The sequence below is a fragment of the Lutra lutra genome, chromosome 15, assembly GCF_902655055.1.
Source record: "Lutra lutra chromosome 15, mLutLut1.2, whole genome shotgun sequence".
Lineage (NCBI taxonomy): Eukaryota > Metazoa > Chordata > Mammalia > Carnivora > Mustelidae > Lutra > Lutra lutra.
The window spans coordinates 6,022,720-6,040,411 of record NC_062292.1 but is presented as its reverse complement, the minus strand read 5'-3'; the positions used below and the strand labels follow the sequence as shown (position 1 = coordinate 6,040,411).

Here is a 17,692-nt window from a genome sequence, read left to right as displayed (position 1 = left end):
GAGAAGAAAGGATCAGAGAAAACTACATAAACAACCAAAAAACAAGTAACAAAAGAGCAATAAATATGTATCTATCAATAACCACTTTGAATTGAAATGGACTAAATGCACCAATCAAAAGATATGGGGTGTCAAAGTGGATAATAAAACAATACCCATCTGTATGCTGCATACAAGAGACTCATTACAGACCTAAATCCACCTGCAGACTGAAAGTGAGGAGATGGAGAAACATTTATCATGTAACTGGCTGTTGAAAGAAAGAGTAGCAATACTTATATTGGAAAAAATAGACTTTTTTTTTTTTAAGCAGGGAGCCCAAGGCGGGGCTCGATCCCAGGACCCTGGGATCAATACCTGAGCCGAAGGCAGACGATTAATGACTAAGCCACCCAGGCACCCCAGAAAAAAAATAGACTTTAAAACAAAGACTGTAGAAAGAGACAAAGAAGGACACTATAAAATAATAAAGGGGACAACCCAATAAGAAGATGTAACAATTGTAAATACTGATGTGCCCAATGCACGAGCACCAAATACATAAAACACAGTTAGTAAGAGACATAAGGGAAAACTAGTCAGTAGTGACACAACTGTAGTAGAGGACATTAATATGCATAGATGATCCAAACAGAAAATCAACAAGGATAAATAACCCAAACAGAAAATCAACAAGGATAGGTGATCCAAACAGAAAATCACTAGGGAAACTGTGGCTGAGCAGATGGATTTAACAGATCAGATCAGAACATCATATCCTAAAACAGAATACACATTCTTTTCAAGTGCACACGGAACATTCTCCAGAATACATCCCATATTTTGCCACAAGTCTTAACAACTTCAAAAAGATGAAAGTCATACCATGCATATTTTCTGACCACAGCACTGTGAAACTAAAAATCAACAACAGCACAGAATCTAGAAAAAACATGAACACATGGGGGTTATATAACATACTACAGTGAAAACAATGAATGGGTCAAATAAGAAATCAAAGAAAAAAATTAAAAAGTACATTAAACAAACAAAAATGAAAACACTACAGTCCAAAACTTTTGGGATGCAGTAAAAGCAGATCTAAGAGTGAAGTTTATAGCAATATAGGCCTAACTCAAGAAGCAAGAAACATTTCAAATAACAACATAACCTTACACTTAAAGGAGCTAGAAAAAGAACAAATAAAACCCAAAATCAGAAAAAGGAAAAAGATAATAAATATTAGAGCAGAAATAAATGATATATACAAACTAAAAAAACAACAGAACTGGTCAATGAAACCAGGACTTGGTTCTTTAAAAAATATAAAATGAAACTGACAATCCTCTAGCCAGACTTATCAAAAAGAAAAAGCAATCAAATAAACAAAATCACAAATGAGAGAGGAGAAATAACAATCAACACCACAGAAACACAATTATAAAAGAATATTACAAAAAACCACATGCCAACAAACTGGACAACCTGGAAGTCATGGATAAATTCCTAGAAGCACTTAGAAGTGAAACAGGAAGAAATAGAAAATTTGAACACATTGATTACCAGCAAAGAGATTGAATACCCAACAAACCAAAGTCCAGAACTAGACAGCTTCAAAGGCAATTTTACCAACTATCTAAAGAATTAATACCTATTCTCAAATTATTCCAAGAATTAGAAGAGGAAAGAAAACTTCCAGATTCATTCTACTATGATGCCAATATCACTCTGATCACCCTGATAACAAAACTAGATAAAGACACCACAAAAACAGAGAACTGTAGGCTAATATCTCTCATGAACATAGATGCAAATATCCTCAACAAAATACCAGCAAACCAAATCCAATAGCACATTAAACAAATCAGTCACCACAATCAAGGGGAATTTACTCCCTAGATACAAGAGCGTTTGAATATTTGCAAATCAATGGGATACATCACATTAATAAGAGAAGGATTGAAAACCATATATCATTTTTTAAAGATTTTTAAAAATTTATTTATTTGACAGAAAGAAAGAGAGCACAAACAGGGAAAGGGACAGGCAGAGGAAGAAGCAGGCTCCCCACTAGGCAGGGAGCCCAATGTGGAACTTGATCCCAGGAATCTGGGATCCAAACAGAAGATCAACAAGGAAATAGTGGCTTCATATGATCATTTCAATATACACATTGGAAGACAGTTGGCAAAGCACAACATCCATTCACAATAAAACCCCTCAACAAAATAGGATTAGAGGGAACATACCTCAACATAATAAAGGTCATCAATGAACAGCCCACAGCAAACATCACACTCAATGGGGAAAAACTGGGAGCTTTTCCCTTAAGGACAGGAACAAGACAAGGATGTCCACTCATAACTTTTATGCAACATAGTACTGGAAGTCCTAGCTACAGCACACAGACAAGACAAAGAAATAAAATGCATACCAATTAATAAGGAAGAAGTAAAACTTTCACTGTTTGGAGATGACATGATACTCTATACAGAAAACTCGAAAGACTCCACCAAAAAACTACCACAACTGATAAATGAATTCAGTTAAGCCGCAGGATACAAAATCAATGTGTAGATATCTACTGCATTCCTATACACCAATAATGAAGCAGAAGAGAAATCAAGAAAACAATCCCATTTACAACTGCACCCAAAATAATAAGGTACCTAGGAGTAAACTTAACCAAAGACGTGAAAGGCCTGTACTCTGAAAACTATACAACACTAATGGAAAAATTGAAGAGGATGCAAGGAAATGGAAAGACATTCCAGGTTCATGAACTGGAAGAACAAATATGGCTAAAATGTCCGTACTACCCAAAGAAATCTACAGATTTATTGCAAACCCCATCAAAATACCAACAGCATTTTCCACAGAACTAGAAAAAACCATCCTGAAATTTGTATGGAACTACAAATGACCCAAAACAGCCAAACAAATCTTGAAAAAGAAAAACAAATTGGAGGGGTGCCTGGGCGGCTGAGTAGATAAAGTGTCTGCCTTTGGCTCAGGTCATGATCCCAAGGTCCTGGGATGAAGCCTCAAGTCAGACTCTCTGCTCAGCAGGGAGTGTGCCTTTCTCTCTCTCTGTGTCTCTCCCCCAGTTCATGTTCTCTATCTCTCTCTCTCAAATAAACAAATAAAATCTTTAAAAAAAAAAAATGAAAAACACAACTGGAGGTATCACAATTCCAGATTTCAAGCTCTATTACAAAGCTGTAGGCATCAAGACAATAGGGTACTGGCACAAAGATCAATGGAAGAGAATAGGGAACCCTGAAATGGACCCTCAACTCTATGATCAACTAATCTTTCACAGAGCAGGAAAGAATATCTAATGGGAAAAAGACAGTCTCTTCAACAATGGTGTTGGGAAAATCAAACATCCATAAGCAGAAGAATGAAATTGGATCACTTTCTCACACCATACCTACAAATAAATTCAAAATGGATGAAAGACCTACATGTGAGACATGAAACTCTAAAACTCCTAGAAGAGAGCACAAGCAATAATTCTTCTAACATTTGATATAGCAACATTTTTTTAGATAGGTCTCCTATCTAAAGGAAAGGAAAAGGAAACAAAAGCAAAACTAAAGGCAAAGGAAACAAAAGCAAAACTAAAGTCTTGGAACTGTATCAAAATAAGAATGAAACATTCAACAAGACAAAAAGGCAACCTACTGAAGGGGAAAAGATATTTCCAAATGATTTATTTGATAAAAGGCTAGTATCCAAAATATATAAAGAACTTAGACAACTCAACACAAAAAAAAAAACACAAATAATCCCATTTAAAAATGGGCAAAAGAGGGGCACCTGGGTGACTCTGTCAGTTAAGAGTCTGCCTTTGGCTTAGGTCATGATCCCCGCATGGGGCTCTCTGCTCAGCAGGGAGTCTTCTTATTCCTCTTTCTCGTCCTCCCCCCGGTTTGTTCTCTGTCTCTCTTTCAAATAAATGGATCTTAAAAAAAAAAAAAAAAAAAAAAGAGGGGGGGCAGGAGACATGAACAGACATTTCTCAGAAGACATCCAGATGGCTAACAGACACTTGAAAAGATGCTCAATATCACTTACCACCAGAGAAATGCAAATCAAAACTACAAGAGATATCACCTCATACCTGTCCCAATGGTTAAAATGAAAAACACAAGAAACAGGTGTTGCTGAGGATGTCGATGAAAAAAACCTTCTTGCACTGTTGGTGGGAATGCAAACTGGTAGAGCTACTGTGGAAAACAGTATGCAAGTTCCTCAAAAAATTAAAAATAGAGAACTACCCTAGGATCCAGTAATTGCACTATTGAGTATTTACCCAAAATATACAAGTACACTAATTCAAAGGGATACACACACCTGGATGTTCACTGTAGCTTTATTATAGTAACCCAACTATAGAAGCAGCCCAAGTGCCCATCAATGGATGAACGGATAAATATACAATGGAATATTACTTGGCCATAAAAAAGAATGAAACCTTGCCATTTGCAACAACATGGGTGGCGCTAGATGGTATAACACTAAGGGAAATAAGTCAGAGAAAGACAAATACCATATGATTTCACTCATATGTAGGATTTTTTTTAAAGATTTTATTTACTTGACAGAGAGAGAGTACAAGCAGGGGGAGCACCCATGGGAAAGGGAAAAGCAGGCCCCCCACTGAGCAAGGAGCCTGATGCAGGGCTCGATTCCAGGACCCCGGGATCATGACCTGAGCCAAAGGCAGACGTTCAACTGACTGAGCCACCCAGGCGCCCCTACTCACATGTAGGATTTAAGAAACAAGTGAACAAAGGAAAAAGAGAGAGAGAGAAACTAAGGAATAGATTCTTCCCTATAGAAAATAAACTGATAGTCACTGGGGGTGGGGGGAATGAGTGAAACAAATGAGGTTACAGAATGCACTTCTGATGAGCCTGGCTAAGGTATGGAATTGCTGAATCACTACATTGTACACCTGAAACTAATAACACTGTATGTTAACTGCTCTATAATTAAAATAAAACATTTAATATTAAAAAAATGTTATATTGTCTTTCCTTGCCAGTTCAAAGGATGGGGACAAGCTCAAAGCCAACTTTTACGGGGCCTTGCCAAAGCAGGCCATAAAAGAAAGGCTGATAATTTAAAAAGCACGCAGTTTCAAGTGGATCCCAATTCAAAAATTCTAGCTTCTTGTGATGCTTGAAGAACAAGCTAGATTTATTTCTCTGGCACTAGAAAAAAGCGGGATAAATTCCATCCTAATTATGAAAAGCTTTACTTGTAACAGTAATTGATCGAAGTACGCTAAACCTTAGTAAAAAGTCATTTTGTACTATAGTTAGAGCTAAGAATATAAGGAATGACCTGTTTATGTTTTTTGAAAAGTTTTAATGACATCAGAATCCATGTGGAGAAATACACAATACCATACGTGAAGATCGCCATGTGAGTCAATTAAAGGAAAACCTTGCCTACATTCCTGCTTAACATTCATCTCAAAACAATTAGTTTTATGGCTATCATGAAAAAAAAATGAGGAAAAAAATACCTAAATGTTCTGCAAAGCCTTCACCGATTTCAGGTTTTTCTTGTTCTTCTTTCTCTTTTCTCTTTCCTTCCTTCTTTCCTTTTTTTTCTTTCTTTTGCCTTTTTTTTTTCTTTTTTCTTTCTTTCTCTTGCTCTCATTTCAAGTTTCTTTATACGACTCTTTTTACTTTCCAATTAGTTTTGGGTAACAAGGTTTATTCTACAGTTTTTTTTCTAAAACTTGATATTTTTAAGTCACTTTCCCCCACCTAGTTACAATTTGTCAGTTTTGAAGGGAAGGGCATTTCATTCACTTTTAATCTTGGCACCACTTCCTATTACAATTCAGTAAAAACATCAGACTTGTCATTTTTTGCTTTGCAGCTGAAGAAATAAATATTTCGATGGTGCCATAATGAGCAGCAAATTCAATCCTACCTGTTCTGCAGAGGCATCATTACCTATGTCATCAGGGAATCAGCGGTTTTTGATTTTCACTCTCTGTATCTCTGTAAAGTGTAAGACGTCAAATCATAGGGTATCATCAAACATCACAGATCACCACATATGAGAGAGAGAGAGAGAATGAGCTCAAGAGTGCCAGCATGGGCCACGTTTAATTTGCCCACATAAATTCAGCTTTAATCATGGACATCTCCTCTGCAGCATACGGTCTGTTCAACATAGAAGTTAAAAAACACAGAGGTCCTTAAATTTTGCTTTTAGTCCTCTTTCACACATGAGTACTTGAGGGAAAAATAATTTTCAAAACTTTCACAAAAAAAAAGCAATAAACCAGCTTCTAGTCAGCGGACATCACCTTCATAAACACAGCGAGTCTGTTCCCTGAAGGTGACACTTTCCAAAAGCATTTACTGAAGGCCAGTGGGTTTCTATAGAAGTTTAATTATATTCTCAGGATTTACACTCCGGAAGAGAAAATTACAGTCCACATATCTCTAAACTCTTCATTAAAAGCAAAGAGAAAATGTATAAATTTCTCCTTCAGATGTAATAGACTTTTTGCCTAATAAAACTGTATGTCCTTTAAGTTAAAAAATAGCTTACACTTTTGACAATGTATTTTGGAGGGGGAAAGTTTTAGCTTAAAAGTTTCCTGAGCTTGAAAAATTATTTATCCCCCAAATTATAATCTGATGTTACGATTATTTGATGGTTAACCAGAGCTACCAGGAAAATATTTTCATTTCTCTGATGTCACTGACATTGAACCACCTTTCATACGTGTGTTGACCAGTGGCATACCTCTGCAGAAAGGTCTACTCACACCCTTTGACCATTTTTAAATCAGGCTGTTTTCTTATTGTTGACTTGAAGAGTTCATTATATATACATCCAGAATATTAACTCCTTATCAGGTATATATGATTTGCAAATATTTTCTCCCGACTTGTGAATCCTCTTATTTTCTTGATAGTATGGTTTGCAGCACAAATACTATTCATCCTCCTACAGCGTAACTATTTTTTCTTTTGTCATAGATACTTTTGGAGTCACATCTAAAAAAACTGTTATGCAACCCAATGTCATGAGACTTACTCCTATGTTTTCTTCTGATTTTTCTTCGTTGGTTTTAGGTCTTACATTTAGTCTATGGTCCATTTTGAGTTAATTTTTGTTCATGGTATGAGGTAGAGGTTCAACTTCATTTTTTTAATACGAATATCCACTTGTCTCAGCACCATTTGTTAAAAAGACGTCCTTTGCCCGTGAAATGTTTCGACACCAATGTCAAAAATCAAACCCTAAATGCAAGGATTTATTTCTGGACCCTCAATTCTATTCCATTGACCAATGTCTATCCATATGACAGTACCACACTACCTTAATTACTATCTTTGTAATAGCTTTGAAATCAAGAAGTGTGAGTCTTCCAACTGTTTTTTTCTACATTATTTGATTATCTTGGGCCCCTGTTTTTGCATACAAATTTTCAAGATCAGCTTGTCAATTTCTGCAAAAAACAACAACAAAAACAAAAAACAGGACATTGCTAGACATTCTGTTGAATCTATAGGTCAGTACTGAGTCTTCCAATCTATAAACATGGCCTGTTGTACATTTAAGATCTTTTGTCTTTCTTCAACAATGTTTTCCAGTTTTCAATGCAAAACTCTTGTTAAGTTCTGTTAAATTTATACAAGTATTTTACTTTGCCAATACTACTGTAATGGGAACTGTTTTCCTAATTACATCTCACAATGCCAATTGCTAGTGTCAAGATACACAATTAGTTTTTGTGTACTGATTTTATATCTTCTGCAATCTCACTGAATTCCTGTTCTAATCATTGTTTTTAGTGGAGTCCTTTGGACATTTTATATTAGAGACATCATCTGTAAAGAGTTTTGTTTCCTTCAGTACAATCTGAATGCCATTTGTTTCTTTTTCTTACCTAACTACCCAAACAGAACCTCCATGATATTGTTAAACAGGAGTGGTGAGAAGGGACACTCTTGTCTTCATTTTTGGTCAGTCTAGCTGAAGGTTTTTCAGTTCTCTTAATCTGACAGAACCAACTTCTGACTTTGTTGATTTTTTTCTACCGTTTTTCTATTCTCTATTTCATTATTTCCACGCTAACATTTATTACTTCCTTCTATTTGCTGGGTTTGGTTTATTAGCTTCTTAAGGTGAACGTTTATTGATTTCAGATTTTTTTAGACAGGTATTTTCTGCTCTAAATTTCTCTGAGCACTGCTTTAGTTACAAACCATATTTCAGTATGTTAGGATTTCATTTATATTCATTTCAAAGTATTCTCTAGTTTTTCTTGTGACTTCTTTGAAACATCATGTGGGAGCATACTGTTAAGCTTACACATATCTGCAAAACCCCTCAAACTTCTCTGTTACTGATTTCTAACCTAATTCCACTGATCAGAAAAATATTTTTTCAATAAAGTTTATTAAAATTTATTAAAATCTTTAATTTCTTCAAATTTATTAAGGGTTGTTTTGTGTACGTTGCTTATGGTCTGTCCCAGAGAATGTTCGATGTATGCTTGAGAAAAATGCATTTTCTGCTGCTATTCAGTGGTATGTTCCAAAGATGTCAGGTCTAGTTTGTGGATGCTGTTGTTCAAGTCTCGTCCTTCTGTGCTGATCTTCTGCTGACCTTCTATCCATCATTACAAGTGAGCTACTGAAATCTCCAAAAGGGAACTGATTTTTCCCAGATTGTCAGTTTGTTCTTAATGTATCTGTAGACACTATTGTTAGGTGCATATATGTTTATAAATGCTGTATCTTCCTGATAGATTTATCTTTTATTACAATGGAATGCCACTCTAGGGCATACTGTTTATGAAGTTGTTTTTAAAGTCAGTCAAGAGAATAAAGGAGAAGAAATAGACAATTATATTACCACTTGTGTAGCTAAAAATTATGTTTCCCAGTGCTTTTGCAATGTGTGCACATGATTGCAAGTAACTGTCTCGTGTCATTTACTCTCAGCCTATAGAACTCCCTTTAGCATTTCTTGAAAGGCAAATCTGTTGACAACAAATTCTCTGCATTTGTTTATCTGAGAATGTCTGTATTTCACTTTCATTGAGGAAAAACGGTCTTGCTAGATATGAGATTTGGGGTTGGGATCACTCTCACTTTCAGCATTCCAAGTCACCCTCCTGCCTTCTGGACACCACTCATTCTGATAGATCTGCTGTTATTTTTTTGAGGTTTCCGTGCATGTGAGGAGTTGTTTTTCTCTTACTGCTTTCAGGATTTTTTTTTTCTATGTCTTTGGCTTTCACTATTTTGAGTAAGAGCTATCAGGGTGTGGATCTCTTGTGGTTTACTACTTGATGTTCACTGATCTTGGGTGTGTTTATTAAAGTTTTTCATCAAATTTCTGGACACATCTTCTAAAACTTTTTTCCTGCACTTTTCTGTCTCCTCTCCTTCTGACATTCATGTTTCATTGATATTGACCACTTAATGATGTTTCACATTTTTCTGAGGTTCTGCCCTTTTTTCCACTTTTCTCTTTTCTTCAGATTACAAAGCCCCTATTGATTTACCTTAAACATAGCTGCTTTTCTTCCTACTACCACAAATCACTTGTTAAACTAGATAGTGGGCTTTTTTTTTTTTTTTTTCATTTTGGTTATCGTACTTTTCAACTCCAAAATTTTTAATAATGTCTCTTTATTGACATTCCCAAGTTCATGAAATATTGTCATTGTACCCTCCTTTACTTCTTAGAAATAGTTTCCTTTAGTTCTTTGGAGATATTTAGAATGAGTGCGTTGAAGTCTATGTCTGTTAAACACACTATCTGGTCCTCTTTGTAGGTTTCTACTGCTTGTTTGCCTGTTCGTCTTCCCGTATATAGGTCGCGCTTTGTTATTTCTTCGTAGTTCTCATATTGTTAATGAAAACTGAACATTTCAGATAATATCCTGTAGCAACTATGGATATTGATTTCCCCTTCCTTGCCCCAGGACTTGTTTTTGTTGCTTATTTTTCACTTGTTCATTTTGGCCGGGCTAGCTCTGTGAAAGCTATCTGCCTCCGTGCGGAATCTAAGATTCCTGAACACATTCTTCCCCTATCATCTTAGCTTTCAGCCTGACTACCTAGGCACCATGTATTGAGCCAAATATTACTGTGAAGTCCCCCTAACCATGTAGTGTTTTACCCTTAACGACCGTGTGCAGGGGTTGGGGTGCCCAACTCGGAGGCTACTACTCCGTTCAGTTTACGGAATTTTCCCCCCGACCCAGCCACAACAGAACTAGTAACTTGGATTTTCTCGAATTGCATCTGAGAGGGGGTATCCATGAACGTGCACACAGCTTCCAGACTTTCAGGAATGACTAATATTATTTTCAAGCCTGACTTAGCAGTTTTCCCGGGGTCAAAGTAGCTCATAGTTCAATGTTTCAACAATGTTCAATGTTCAACAATGTTTCAACAATGTTCAGTGTGTTAAGACTCCTGCGCCAGTGAAGCTTCTTGCACTCAGTTTTGATGAGTCTGTATGACATTGGGGGAACGCTTTCATGGTGTCCCGCACCTTGCTCTGACTGCTACTTAGTGTGGACAGCCTCGCACAGGTGCACAGCCTTCCTGATCCCAGAGTTGACTTTGATCCCTGGAGGCTCCTTCTTGGCTTTCTTTCCTGAGTTCTCCATGGTTGCCTGGAATTGAGCTTCTGCAACAGTAGACTAGGGAAGTTAGGAACACCAGAATCCTTCCTCTCCTAAAGTAAAACCATAACCTGAGACGGAGCTGCAGGGAGAGAGATCTCTGTCTTTTCAGCTTTGCCTGCCACGGACAGAGATTCTCTAACACAGAGTTAGAGGTGGCTGGTAATGGAGTGGGCCAAGGCTCCAACATCACAGACTTTCCCTATTATTACTGAGTCTTGGTTGATTTTCTTGAATGATTGTTTCTCTATTTGCTTTATACCCTTAGGCCCAGTGCCAGATATTTCAAATGACTATTTTTGTATTTTTGTTATATTTTTCACAGTTAATTGCTGTTTTTCTGGCAAAAGGACCCACCAGACTCCTTGTTCTGTTGATCTAGAAGGCCCACCTCCTTTGTAAAGTAATACTTCAGATAGTTTCTAGTTATAATTAAGTAATTTTAAAAATTCTTATATTAACATTTAACACAATAAAAGCAGAAATGTTGGAAATCTTCATTATGAACACGGTTTTGAAAGAGGAACAAATTTATATTTCAGTTGCAACCACAAAAAAATTTTAAATAAAAGTTTAGAGACATGAATAAGAACTGTATTGTTTTTCTTCTAAGTCTGAAACTTGTATCCTCAAAAAATCAGAAACAGTTTCCAGCTTAGGTCACACTCAAGTATAGCGTGAACTCTCCGACTAGTGTCACTTATGTCACTTCCCACAGCGAATAGGTAGGAGCTATCGTAATTATAACTATGTGAGTCTAATCAGATACGATTCTCTTTGCTCTAGGAAAATTTAACACAGAGTTGCTGTCCATGGTAAAGAAACATACATTCCACTAGGTAGTACCAAGACATCAGAAATCAACTTCGGGTCTAATTTATGGAATCCCATTCTCACTCTTAGTCTAATACAAGCCTAAAGACTTTTGACAGGACGAGAAGGAATCATCCTCTCCTAAGGGAAACAAGTACCAATAGTCAGCACCCACATTCCTGAAACTGTCAGGAGCTCCCCACACACACAGAAGAGTGCTAAAAAAAAACAAAAACAAACAAGCAAACAAACAAACCCAACCTGACAGATTTACTATGTTTTGTATTCCTTTAAGATTTTATTTATTTGACAGAGAGAGAGAGAACAGGCAGGGGAACGCAGGCTTCCCACTGAGCAGGCAGCCCGACAGAGGGCTCGATCCCAGGACCCTGGGATCATGACCTGAGCCGAAGGCAGACACTTAACTGATTGAGTCACCCAGGTGCACCTGGATTTACTGTGGTTTTAAATAAGTTTCAAGGAAATCTTTGCTTGTGGTGCTATTTTCAAATTGCATCCCTTAATCCTTTCTACATGTCTAAACAAAAGAAAGTCAAGGTCTACGTCAAGCCTCATCTCTCCCACACAGCCTCCTGCTAAGTCCAGCCAGCGCGCTCTGTCCAACTCCCCCCGCTTACCCGAAGCACTTCCTCTTTGATATGTAGTGTGAAAGCTGAAGAACAATTCAAGTGACTAGGCGTGAACTACCTCATACCAACTCTCATGGAGGCAGTAAGAAATTGGCCCTCCAGAAACTCCCTCTTCTTTCCCAGAGTCCCTGCTGAAATGGATAAACCCTGTTCTCCTCCAATCAAGAAAGGGGTGCTCCCTGTTTAGTTTTCCAGGGCTGCCTGCAGTAGTAGTTTCTCTCTGTACTAGCAGTCCTGAGAAAAATGTTCTCACATAACCCACTCTCAATTATAGAAGATTCTATAAATGACAAAAAAATCTCTCCTTATTTTTGCAAGGATGACTCTCAGCTTTCATAGATAATCATATTAAGGTAATGAAATGTAAATGAATTTTCCAAACAATCATTGCTTCAATGCCTATAGAACATGGTAAACAGAATATCTCAACCATTAAATATCAATCCCCTTTCTTATACATCTAGTGCAAAAGAATCTTAGTATCATTATAGTACATGAATACAAAGTCCAAAAGAATTAACTTGTGGCATCATGATTAGGTTTTGTCTAATTTCAATGTATAATTAATCAAACATAATTTTCCTAATATGTAACCTAGCAAGGTCAAGGACCATTAATCTAATTATATTTCCTTTTTATTATGCCAGTAGTTTTTTGTTTTGTTTTGTTTTTGCCATTTACTCAGAAGTATAAAAAACAATTTTTTGGCTGAAAGAAAATTTAAAAATAGAGGTTATTATTTTTGCATTCTTTGAATTGATTGGGTATGCTCTACAAATAGTTATGGGAATAGCATCTTCAAAAAATAATAAATCTTTCAACATCTAAAACAAATCCAGATTCCACAAAACCTATGTTTGTCTAATTATAGCTTTGTATTTTGATGTGGTTTTCTATGTAAATACATTTTAAGGCTTGCAATAGGAATGTATTCTATTAAAAACAGATGTTATGCTGAAAGTTACAAAGTACCAAATGCTTATTATGTATCCCCAAAACAAATCTAAATTGTCTCATTATAAGATATTTCACGTTTTCAGACATTATTTTAGGTCTTCAGTCTAGATGACCAATACAACGGTCCAATTCAACCAAAACACACCCTTGCCAGCTGTAATAGGAAAAATTAGCATCAATAAAAAAAACAAGATTTCGGCTACTCATAGTATCATCCAGTCTACACTGAAATGTCCAGTGATAACAGTAAAACATCTGCAAAAAAGAGAGATTCATGAGTAAAATACATACCCCTTTTTCCTTTTCATGCATCAATATTAACAGCAGCAGACAGGATCTGAAGTACAGCCCAGATACTCTCCCAATGCCTTCTAATGGCAACTACTCTTCCGTGTAAGAATGGTTAGAAGCATTACATTAAGCACTTCCATATAGGAACATCTGAATAATGAATGCTTCTTTTCCCATCGTCATTATGGGTTTTTACAATACACACAAAACAGCCTTGTTAGAGGTCAGGTCAGCAAACACAATGGGAAGATTGAAGAGGATACCAAGTGTCTAATTCCTTAACATTTATATCTGTATTAAATGGGAATTCTAACAAAGCCTGTTACTACCTCCCCTTGTAATAAGTAGCAGATTTAACTATCTACTTTTCTAATCATATTCCCAGAGGCTGAAAGCCCAGCAAATATTTAACTATCATGACTTGTTTTTCTCTCCCATTCTCTGGGCAGAGCATTTTAATCTGATAAAGAGAAGAAACCCAGAAAGAGATTCATTTGTGTTGCATTAAATGGCCATACAAATGTCAGTTGATTTTTTAAAAAAGAACATAGCTTCTTCTTGCATTCGATCTTGCTAACTTCTACGGGTAAATCTGCAGTGTGGGGAGCATGGTCTTTCACAGACTTTTTAAGTATGATTAGACTTTATTTACTTAAGCCATATTTTACAGACATGGCTCCTTTTTGTGTCATGGAATGTATCGAAAGTCTCATCACTTGATTTGGTGAGGTCTAACCCCTGTGCCTATGGACCTCCAACCAGTACGTATAAGCCACACAAGCAAATGACCCTAGGTTCTTACTGTTTACAGAAGATTATGTGCCTCAAGTTCCCATCTCCCAAACTTTTATTTAACTGGGCCAACGTCATCTTCAGTGGCATCATAGTTTAGATACTTGTCAAAATCTGTTAGGATATGGAAGACTTTTAAAAGTATCTTCACATACAATTTTGTAAGTGTAACTGGTCATTTAAATATTGAGCATATGTAAAAATCAATACAAATTCAAATTATTTTCTAGAAGTATCTATTCTGGTCTCCAGATAAATCATATATTCACACTTATATAAAATACTTCCCATCTTTATTTATCACTTAATAATCAAGAGCTCAGGCTCTGGAACCAGATGCAATGGTTCTGCAATGACTGGCATGTGGTAAACAAAGTACGGAATGCCTTGTGATTTCTGGGGTTCCTGCTATCATAATTTGCACTATTATTACCATTGCTGTTGCTACTACCACAACTGTTGCCATGTTTACCAAAATATATTTGTTTATGACGTCATCTGACAGACCAGTAACTAGAAACTTCTTGGTGAGGCAGCTCTTACGATCAACTTTCACTTTTCTGCTCATAAACTCAGGTTAAACTCAACCTTTCGTCGAACACAGAAGATCCTGAGGTGACTTAAGATCATTATTGACATTAATGTTCCTGGATTAGCCCAGCAACAGAGAAGAGACTGAGTTAAACATTTACTAGTTCTAGAGCAGTCCTTAATGATGGACAAGTGTGTATGCACATCAGCATTTAAACACAGGCCTCATTAAAAAAAAAACTGGTTTTTCTATTTTCCTCCTGATTTCTTATGAAACAGGGTTATTGTTGTTAAGTTAGCAGGTTGATGTTTCATTATGATGTGTAAGTGTCACACTCATTTGGTTAAGAATGATGTCAAATCATCTGATAAATACATATACCTTCTCAGCTTATCTCCTTATGTTTTAAATTCTTTAAAATAAAGTAGAAAGAAGTCATCACAGAAATATATATATTCCACAAAAAAAAGAAGAAATGCTTTGTTTTTAGTTCCTTCAGAAAAAAGGGTTTAGAAATACAAGATATTCATCGTTATGGCTCGAGTAGGTGTCCAGAGAGTAACTCTCTTTCTCCTCATGCCACACGGCAATGTGCCCAGCTAAAGAATGTTCTAGTATCATGCTTAAAATGTCTCTTCTGAGAAGAGTAAAAACAGCACAGGCACCTCATTAAATACCAGTGCATTGACCACGGTCTTCCTTTCAAAAAGAAGACAGATCACAGAAAAGTTATTTGGCTATTTTTAAATATTTAAAGAAAAACAGAACTTCTAGCTTCCATTGTATATAAGAAGAATTGCTTGAAATACCTCCATAAACATATGCCAGAGCATTAAAGGCTATTCATTTCACTGGACATGAATCATGAGGTACCAAAATGTCTGCACATACCATCAGTATACATTTCCCATAAAAAGGGGAACTATTTGCATGTATCCTGAAAATACACTTTCCTTAAACAAAATTTTAAGTGTCTCAAGGAGATGGAATGAATAGATTTTTCTTCCAAATACAACAAAGTTAAATAAAACTCGGTTTCTTCAGTAATAGATCACTTCGCAGATTTTTTCTCTCTCCAACATACAGAAAAAAGAAAGAAAGGAAAGAAAAAAAAAATCCTATCTTTCAAAAACCAGACCTGAAGTGCAGAGCTCAGTACCAGGAGTCAGGCCCAGGAGAGGCAGAACAAGCTTATCAGGAGTCATGATGAAGACTATTCCATTAACCCTGTTTGAAGTTGAAGGTCAACCCTACCATCACCATCCATAAAGGCTAACTATGACATTGGCCAAGTCTCTTACCCATAACTTATAAAATGTTTTAGTGAGAGAGTAAGGTGATCGTGTCGAGATGATGTTCAGTACAGATGAACTGTTCATGTGCAAAGAGGCCAGCGGAGGCCAGCTAGCTGAATTTCAAGTCTTGATGATTTAAACATAAATCTTATTTCAGTAAAGCTAAAAACTGAATATTACATCAAAGAAGTCATGAAATCCTGGGAACTGGTAACATATGAAGCATCTTCCTTAGGCGTTCACTCAACAGAAAGTGAAGGAGGATGAGGAAGGCATCATTTGCCTTTCTGATCATTTCATCCCTAGATAAGAGACATCCTATGTCACATCTGTCCATTTGTCAAGTGACAATCCTGGCTGCTTCACTGGCCTTGATATGTCCTCTCTGTCCCTATGCCTTGCCCAGTTTTCCCACTTCTGACAGAGTCCATGAGAAGAGGCAGGATCCAGACTAAGTGTGCCAGATGCAAATGTACTCTGAAAAATTTTTTTTTTTTTATATTTATCTCTGCCAGAGAAAATGTAGCTTTCCATTTACCTTTATTCCCCTGAGCACTGCCACCTTGGCCGTACTGATTACTACAAGATGAAGGATTTTCTGGTCTTTAATCATTACTAGGCATAGTCACCGATATTTATAAGGTCCTCCTCCCTCAGAGGGTTTACTTTTAAACAAAATTTTAGTCAGTGCCCACAATATGCCAGGTACTAATTTACCATAGTCCCTGACCTAAGGTCACCAGATGCCAAGTTTACTAGAATAAAAAATTCTGAAAAATTCGACTGCGTACTGTTTAGGCTTGCATCATTTTCAGAACAGTAGAAATGCCTGGAGTGGCCTACACATCCGCTCAACAAGGGGCTCAAGGAGTCTAGCTGTGCCATTCAAATCCATCCTTCCCGGGCTAGATCTGGCAGTATCCATGTAATGGGAATTGTCTGCTCTAAAACAAGTATTAATGGGAACAACTCTGGGTCACACTCTAGCTACAACTTCCAAGTCAGAGGCAAAAATTCCATTGGTTGCCACTCATCTGGGAGAACAGTCCAGGAGAACACTGGGAACCTGCAGTCTCATTTGTCTCTCTCACTGTCCCCCAAGACTGAGCTGCCCGCCACTCTCTTGCCTCCATGCACTTTTTCACCTACCCGGCAAAATTAAGAAAGTCAGCCACTCCCCCATTTCAGGGGTGGATACCAAGAGTAATACTTCTATCTGGAACTCATTATTGTGCAATGGTTCCTGAGGGACCCCCTTGAGAAATATACAATATCATTTCATGATCAAGTCCGCTGGGTGGGATCAGTTGGGAAATGTTGCTTGGAAATGTTTTTCTCCAAACGCACTAATCTTTTTCTAACTCAGGTGTCCCAAGATAGATCCTTTGACCTAACACAGAACAGAGATGTTGTTACTTGATATAAGACTCTTCCATACGTCAAGTACAGTGTGATTATTTAGCTGGATTCTAAGGTTGTCCAATTCCCCAAAATACCAAACAAATTACAGATTACAACGGACTAAACTTCTTATTTTCATTTGCCCACTTTTACCTTTCTTTCCATCCATACTAGTTCTCAGATGAATTTCAATCAATTGACAGTTTATTCTAGACAACTAATTCTACAAACAAGCAAGAGCTAAAATTTTGGAAATAGGTATCATGAGGCTACAAATAAAATCATCAGGACA

The 17,692-nt window shown here is 36.8% G+C and overlaps 1 protein-coding gene across 1 annotated transcript in view; it reads right to left on the bottom strand.

Annotated features, from left to right (window-relative positions):
- FMN2 (formin 2) overlaps positions 1-17,692 on the bottom strand; it is a 359,646-nt gene that overhangs the window by 228,090 nt on the left and 113,864 nt on the right. The gene's annotated exons all lie outside the window — the stretch shown is intronic.